Genomic DNA, 8,784 nt, shown 5'->3' on the forward strand with positions numbered 1-8,784 from the left:
GAGTACTACACCGAGTGACCACAGACCCTTTACAAAAGCAACGAGCACAGCTAGTGCTGCCAAAAGAGTACAGAGCCCTGGCCATGAGGGCCCTGCATGATGACTTTGGACATTTAGGGATGGAGAGGACCCTGGAACTTATTCGTAGTAGGTTCTATTGGCCTCGGATGGCTGAAGATGTTCGCAGGAAATGTGAGACCTGCGCTCGATGTGTTCAAAGGAAAACTCTGCCCACGAGGGCTGCATATCTGAAGAATATCACCAGCAACAAACCTCTGGAGTTGGTATGCATTGATTTCTTGTCTTTAGAAGTAGACAAGAGGAATATTGGGAACATTCTAGTAGTGACTGACCATTATACGCGATATGCGCAGGCATATCCCACACGTGATCAGAGGGCCACCACTGTTGCTCGAGTACTGTGGGAGAAATATTTCTCAGTTTATGGATTTCCAGCCCGGATACACTCGGATCAGGGGCGGGACTTTGAGAGTCATCTTCTGAAGGAGGTGCTGAGGATAGCGGGAATTAAAAAGTCTAGGACAACGCCTTATCACCCACAAGGTGATCCTCAGCCAGAGAGGTTCAACCGAACCCTATTAGATATGTTGGGGACTTTGCGGCCAGAGCAGAAGGCAACCTGGAGCCAACATGTCGCATTTCTGGTGCACGCCTACAATGCCACAAAGAATGATGCTACAGGAGTCACCCCATATCTCTTAATGTTTGGACGAGAACCAAGATTACCCATAGACCTGTGCTTTGGTGTATCAGAGGATGGAGATAGCTATGAAACTCATCAGCAATATGTATCCCGACTAAGAGAAAAGCTGCGGGATGCTTATCACTTAGCTACATCTGCTGCTCGGAAGAACGCAGACCGCAACAAACAGCGATATGATGCTAGGGTACGTTTACAAGAGCTCCAGCCGGGGGACAGAGTCCTGCTGCGAAATTTGGGTATTGCTGGCAAACACAAGATAGCTGACAGATGGAAGGCAATACCTTATTTGGTGATGGAAAAGCTAGGAGACCTGCCGGTCTACAAGATTAAACCTGAAGAGGGTCCAGGGCAGATAAAGACAGTGCATAGAAACCTTTTGCTCCCTGTGGGAGAACTGGTAGGCACCCCTTATGAGATGGGCCACAACAAGGCAACCGGGCAGAACGAAGGTGCTGGACCAAAGCTGCCCTCCAACGTGGACAGCCAGCCCCCTGCAGCTAACCTACCCCTATGCAGCACATCCGAGAGTGAGTCTGAGGAGGAAGACACAACCATGGTGTATCCTGGGATGGAGGCAAGATTTCAGTCTCGATCAGCTGAATCAAAAGAGAGCTCCTCCTCTTCTGCCCTAAACCCCATGGCAGAAGTATTTAGGCCCATTCCTGACACCCCTGAGCCACTAGTGGCTCTGTCACCTGCATGCAGATCTCATCGCTCACTATGTGCTGAAGCTGGGAGCAGGAAGGACACAGAGAAGAGGAGTTAGTGAAGTGGTTTTAAATGCCTCTGGACTTGGTGCACTGTATACTGCAGTAGCCCCCTTTCCCCAAGTCAGTCAGAGGGCTTTGCACTAGTGTGCACTATGGACAACCTGCCTTCTGCAGTCAGGCCATAGACAAAATAGAACACTAAGAAAATCTCCAAAATAAACTTCTCCATGTGGCAACAAGCAGAGTTTGACATTAATCAAAACAAGCCAAGCTGAGCCTTCATCATTTGCCTGCACTTCTAGACTTACATGTTTGCATGCAAACACTTATGTCAAAAGCTATAATTGATGAGAAACTATTTTATCTCCCCTGCATACATATACGCTGTGGCAGAATTGGTCAGATTTCCAGTTCTTCTCCACTATGCACCACGCAAGTCTCAGAACCAGCTAAAGAATATGTCCATCAATGCAGATTAGAAATGAACATACCCTTCAAAATTCCTGCTTCAAACCTCTGTCTGGTCAAACCACAGCAAAAAAAAAAAAAAAAAAAATTCTAGCCATCTAAGTTTTAAAACTAAAAAACAATTATTTAGGTTATGAACATAGTAGCCTCTTCTACTGTGAATTACACCTACACCCATTGGAAAACATTGTGTCCTTTAAAATAAATAATGATGCTGGCAAAGTACAGTTGCACATACAAAGTAACTACGGATTAATAACCTTTAAGTGAGCATTATGAAGGAAATGCCTGACAGCTGGTAAAGATTTAGACCATCGAGGTACGCGGGAAGGGCTTGTTAGCCAGTTCTCTTGCCATGGAATTGCTACACCAAATCCAAAGCTTGATTAGTTGGTTGTTTGTGGAGGGGAAATTAAAAATAATTAAATCAAATTCTAATTATTAATTATATTCCCAAATTTAAATAAAGAGCCGGTTGACTGCCGATTTCCTGTCAAAACTGAAATTAAGAACTTGTTTTTAGCCCTGTCTTTATACTCTAATTTGTGCTTAACAATTCTCCATAGAAATTGGATCATCGAGGTAGCCAGCATGTGAGAGTCGACACTTGGGCTTACAGAGTTCAAGTGACAACAAGCAGCTGAAAGCCACAAATATACCAGCTTCAAGAGCCAGCCAGCGTGTGTGAAATCCAGAAGCAAGTTGTTATTCAAAAGAAATACAGAACCTTTTCCAAGAGTCCTTACAGTTTTGGTCCTTGTGTTTACAAATGCTTCAGGTTTTCTAAGAGCAAGAGAACACTTCAAATGTGGTCCCACCTGATACTAGGCATCTCTTGGATAGTGGAGGACAGTCTGCACTTGGTAAGGCAACTCCCACCTTTTCATGTGCTGTATATTTATACCTGCTTACTGTATTTTCCACTCCATGCATCTGATGAAGTGGGTTATAGCCCACAAAAGCTTATGCCCAAATAAATGTGTTAGTCTCTAAGGTGCCACAAGGACTCCTTGTTGTTTTTACTGATACAGACTAACACGGCTACCCCTCTGAAAGCTGGGTAGTAATCCTCCACATCAATATCCACTAGAGGAAGAGAAGGTGTAACATGAACTACATTGTAACACCCCTCAAAGGCAGTTCCTACAGGCCCACTATGAGTTCTGGGAGCAAAAGGGCCACATGTTGAAGGTCTCAGACAAATTGATGAATTACCAGAATGGTCAATAAAATGAGGAACAACGTTGTAAGACTTTAAATGAGAGCTTTTCAAATTAATGCCAGGTCTGTAACCCATCAGAGGCCTCACGGAGGAGGGCAGAGGTGGTAAAATTCTCAGAACTAAAGAGAACTAAAGAGGTTCTTGCTACCAAAACAACATTATGCACACCATTAAAGCAGAGACCTCACCAAAAAGATATGAACGCAGATATGTCCTAAGGCTCTTATGAAATATACGCATTGCACATTATTATTAACTTGTATTTCACTAGCACCCAGAGGTCCCAAACTATATCTGCGACCCCTCTGTGCTTGCCACCATTCAGACACACAACCAACTAGGCCCCGCCTTGAAGAATGTAAAACAGAGACCAAGGGGGTTGGGGGAAGCAACTTGCCTGAGGTCACATAGTAACTAAGTAGCAGAGCTCGAACTAGAACCCAGGTCTCCTGTTTCTCCAGCACCTTATCCAGAGCAAGCTACACAGACAGTTACCGCCTTTCCAAGCTGAATGTGCTAATGTAGCTTCTAAAAGGTTTTGTGGGCTGTAGCAGAAACACAGTAAAAAGGGGAGGAAAATGAAAAAAGCCATTCGGGGTACACCCAGTTTTGAACTAACACTCATCACTGCGGTATAGGCATCAAGGGAAGATGAAAATAAAGTTTTTAAAAATACTGGTTAAGGAACAATGCCAATTTAAAGGGAATTTGAAAAGTTCTCTGTGTTTTCTGTTTGTTTTTAATTGTTATAGGTTCAAACACCTCTGCATCCCTCAAGGCCAACAAAGATTGTCCACACTTCCTCCTTTGCTTCAATCCAAATTAGCTACTTTACTCCGGTTTTAGCTGGCCGGAAACAGGCAGCCATAGGCAGTTTAGTACTGTAGCATTATCACCACTAAGGAAACCAGCCCTTGGAGAATTCTAAATACATATATTTGCTGAGACCACTCAGATTACACGAACATTGTAACAGAAAATGGAAGATCAAGGAGGCTCTTTACTGGTCTACATAGGACTGCCTGGACTTACTTGGGTTTGGCCTGCCCTGCTTTCTTTAGTCGGTAAATCATTTGAACACCAGTTTAAAAGGAGACACACTTTTTAATACCAGAGCCAAAACTGACTGCTTTGTCAATTGCCAGGGGCTGACTCCTCCACTGAGATATTTTATAACAAGCTTGGGGCAAGAGAAGATTTTTATCCAACTTGTAAATTCATGAGGTAGAAAAATAGCGCAACCCAAAATTAAGAAATTCAGCTGGCAAGGAGTGTTAAAGCAATACAAAATACCACGCCTCTCCCCCACAGCCCCATGAAGTAGGATGTTCCAAGCCCCAGGGTCAGGTCTAGAGATCTCCTCCTTGATAACATGCTGTGCTACATTCAGTGCCCACCAGCATCCTTATATTTCACATTTTGGAAACTACCAAAATGCAGGTACCGGATTTTACAGAGACAAGACCTAAAGGCAGGTGAGAGGGAGGAACACAGATTCCTCAAGACACCAGGAAACAGATCAAGTACCAGATCCACACACTGGGCTGTCATTCTTGTCTCATTTTATGCCTAGCACTTCCCGCTCCCATTCCCTTTCCCGGTTCTCCTCTTCGATTTGCCGCTCAGCCTGGGTGCAAATCCTCAGCAGCAGCAAGCATAGGATTTGGTGAAGCCGCATGAGGATGTACCAGTTGTTGATGACATAGAAGAGGTTGTACACTTCATCCCCCCTCCGCCCCTCCTCCCCGGTAGCTTCTGGGCGCTGTGTTGCTGAACAGCAGCTTGGCTTTAGGGAGGCTGCCCCCAACTCCGTTGTGCTTTTTCGCAGCCCCAGTGGCTTCATCCACATCCATTTCCTCCTCCACGTCTGAGAGCTCGCACCAGCAACTCTTGATTTTGTACTTGTCCTCTTTCTGAATTCCTGTCTGCTGTTTCACGTGGTGGATGATAAAGAGAAGCAGCATCCTCCAGGATTTGCCTGTCCTCATAGGCTAGTGACAGGTGTGGGCCTATGGGTACTCCAGCATTATCTTTTGATGCCTGCTCTTGCCTCTGAGGGAGGAAGACAAAATACACAGAGCATGGCTGAGTCTCACATATGCAACTTACCACGTCTTTAAGACCCTTGTACAAAGCACTGCCAGTGAACTGGATTTCCTCTTTCATTACAACCCCAAACACTATGGGGGAAGGGCCAGAGTTCACATTATCCATCACAACAACCCAAGTTCTGGTGTCAAGGGCCTACACATATTGCATACAGGGCCTTGGTGTCATTCTGTTTGAAGCTGATGCCCTGGTGATCCAGGGATTTCAGGTAATGTTTCTCATTCTGCTCCCTCCAGACCTTGTTGAATCCTCTCTGGGCTTCTCGCCACTCTTCCTCTTTCATCTTTAACCTTAGCAGCAACAAAAAACAAAACAGAAGCTACGAGATGCTAAGATACCACATTGATGGGTGTAGGATAAAAACCTAGACCAGACAAGCTGGAGGCAGTAAGGCTTCTGCTCAGTGCCCATTGCCCACTGAAACAGCAGAAAGTTTCAGAAGGACTTCAAATGAGGTACAACGTGCATAGCAAAATTCTCCAGGAATGGCCATGAATCTTTAGATTGGTTTTGTGGCTATGTTATTTTACAGAAGGTTAAATAGGCCACAAATGCATGGCTATACCCCACTAACCAGGGTGATGATGAGGGCATTCAACAGAACATAAACCAAACTTTTTTTCCGCCCCCCCGTATACCTCCTACAGAGTCCCAGGGCTGGGTCTGGGTTCATTGTCAATAACCCAGAATTCTGCTTTGTGAGAAGTTACAAATAACAGAAATCTCAACTGTTGTAACCAGCTGCCCCAAAGAGTCCCTGGTATCTGTGACATCCCATAATTTATTTAATACATGGATTTAACCACTTGCCAGACATTTCAGAGCTCTCAAACTTCTCTGATACTTGTTATGGTCCTGTATCTAGATATTCTTTTCACCCCATGCAACACAGGCATACACAAAACTCTGAACCTCTCAGCCAGCTTATACCTAACCTAGAAGAAAGAAGTCCATTCTGTCACTTCACAAAGAGTGCACTGTAACCAACTTGTTCATGTTTAAAGGAAAAACACCACAAGTTGGGAATCAGACAACCCTCGACCTCTCACATCTTGACATAATGAAAAAAACAGCTCTTTCTCTTCACTGAGGATTAAGGAATCACAATTTACATATGCATCCGAAGAAGTGGGCTGTAGTCCACGAAAGCTTATGCTCTAATAAATTTGTTAGTCTCTAAGGTGCCACAAGTACTCCTGTTCTTCTTTTTGCGGATACAGACTAACATGGCTGCTACTCTGAAATTTACATCTAGGCAGCCTACATACTTTTGATGAGACATGGGAACTTTGCAGAGATATAATTGCTGAACATTCCAGGAGTCTAGAAGCACACAGATCCCAGAAGTACCTCTTACTTGGCAGTCCCTTCGCAAACCTATATCCCTCCTCTAATCTAGTTTTCATACCATGTCCACACCCTGGTGTCTAAGAGCACCTTCTCATAGTCTTACCCCTCTCCTTTCATCTCTCGTTTCTTTACGTCTAGTTCTCACATTATGCCCTGCCTCAGTAGAGAACCTGCTAGAGACTGCAGATGTCCTCAACATGATGCAACATAAAAGCAAGTCCTTCCGGACATGAGTTCTCTTTCTGCATTTGTATAACGGGGCCCAATTCTGACGGGGACATTAGGGAGCCACATAATAAAGATCTGACAATCCGCAACTACAATGTTAAAGGGAATTACTTTCATTTCTAATTATCCTTTGTTCTCCATTGTTAGAGATGTATCGGGAAAGTGGAAAAGTATGATGACACGGTTCCATCAAAATGCTGTTGTAGCCTCTTGCTGTGTAAATCCAGAACCAGCCAGGAGGACAGAGAAGCTATAAAGAACACAAAGGTTAGTTTCCATTCATTTATGGACTATCCCCTTCAGCCGGTTTAGTAGGGGCACATTCCGCACATTCTTTGAATACTGTAGTTCAATTTCCACCTTCTCTTTACAGCTCACTGACCATGCTCAACAAGGAACTGGGTGGAAGACAGCACTTAAACTCAAGAGTGACACGTGGTGACCACTAGGGGGTTGGCTCTTACTCCACTCTACCATGGCTGCCCTCAAGGGTAAAAAAAGGAAGAGCTAAGGAAGTTCGGAAAGTCTTGTGCTAAGGTTCTAAGACACAAGAGAAAAAGTCCTACACAGATGGTACTAGAGAAGAGAACTTCCTTTCATCAATTTTACATTTCCTGCCTTTCATTTTCACATTTTCATATCCCCTTGTCCGTATATGAAAAGGTAAATAGCAGCAGCAATCAGATTTTGTATACCTCTGTAAAAACGCCTCTGATACCACTATCTCTCAAACCTAAACAGTCTCATTACCATCAATCACTTCTCACAGTCTTCCCATGCCTCATCTTCCCCCCCATGCTCATTTCTGAGTCCTTTATTACTGAGATGTCCTTCTTGAGATAGGGTGACCACTACACAGAATTCCAGCTAGGTGGGGGATTTGTTAGTTTTTCAATATACAGTAATGGCATATTTGCTTCAATTCATAGCAGAGATTGAGGCTGTATAAGAAGATTCTGTCAACCACCTCTCTTTCTATTCAAGACCACATTGACGACCTGTAGTCTATAGATCAGGAACCTATGCTTTAAAGATTGTAAAAGTGTCCAACTTTTGACTTAACTTCCACTTTCCTACGTCTCATATCACAGTACTAATTTTTGGTATGATCCCTTCCACCAAGGATGCTGGACTGATATATATTGTGATCGCTACCACTCAATGGTTTGACCATAGCTATTTCTTGATTCAGAATCTAAGTGTTATTCAGGGCTAAATCAATAACCTCTCCTCTTGTGTAGCTACAGACTAGCTATTACAAGAAGCAATCATTTAAAATATTGAAAAACTCCTTCTCCTCACCTTCTCCAGAGGTTGACATTTTATATGTGGGGAGTTGAAATTGCCCGTTATAACTATTATTCAAGAGAGTGGTCTCTGGCCCCCCCTCAATATTGTGCACTCACTTCCTTTTTCTGATCAGGAGGCTGGCAGTAGAACACAGTAATTTTTGAGTTGGAACCTGAATCCAATACAGACTCTACACTTCAAAGTCTTTTTCACTTTCACAGATGGGATTTATAATGGGATCAAACTCAGTTGTGTCCAAAACTGACAATACAGAACCCCACCCCAGCTTGATTTTTGAACTCAAGACTGCCCTATCTTGGGTAGGAAAAATAAAAAATCCTTATCCTGCCAGCAGGGCCAGTGATGTTTTGGCTTTACTAGACACAATAGTAGCTGGGTACTATGAAACGCAACCACTTATTAGAACATAAAAAGCATCTGCATTTCTCAGACTGTATGCTTTCCTCAACTGGAGCCTCTGTGTGTATTATACGTTTGGATAGTGCCTAGCATACGATGAGTTTTACTCAAACACAAGTAATAATGCCGAAACCTGGGAAGTACCATTTCAGCACAATAGGAACGGCAACAAATGAATTTTTCCTCAGCCCGTCTATGATGTCGGCCGCTTTGTCAGCATATATCCTCTGCAGCGCCTTGCGATGGATCACCTCCGACGTGCC

General features: G+C 43.8%; 1 pseudogene; it reads right to left on the reverse strand.

The window, feature by feature from the left end:
- Nucleotides 1-2,837: 2,837 nt before the first annotated feature.
- On the reverse strand, nt 2,838-5,846 carry LOC122173335 (paired amphipathic helix protein Sin3a-like; annotated as a pseudogene).
- Between the last annotated feature and the right edge of the window lie 2,938 nt (nt 5,847-8,784).

Source organism: Chrysemys picta, unplaced genomic scaffold (genome assembly GCF_011386835.1).
Source record: "Chrysemys picta bellii isolate R12L10 unplaced genomic scaffold, ASM1138683v2 scaf1478, whole genome shotgun sequence".
In the NCBI taxonomy this organism is placed as follows: Eukaryota; Metazoa; Chordata; order Testudines; family Emydidae; genus Chrysemys; species Chrysemys picta.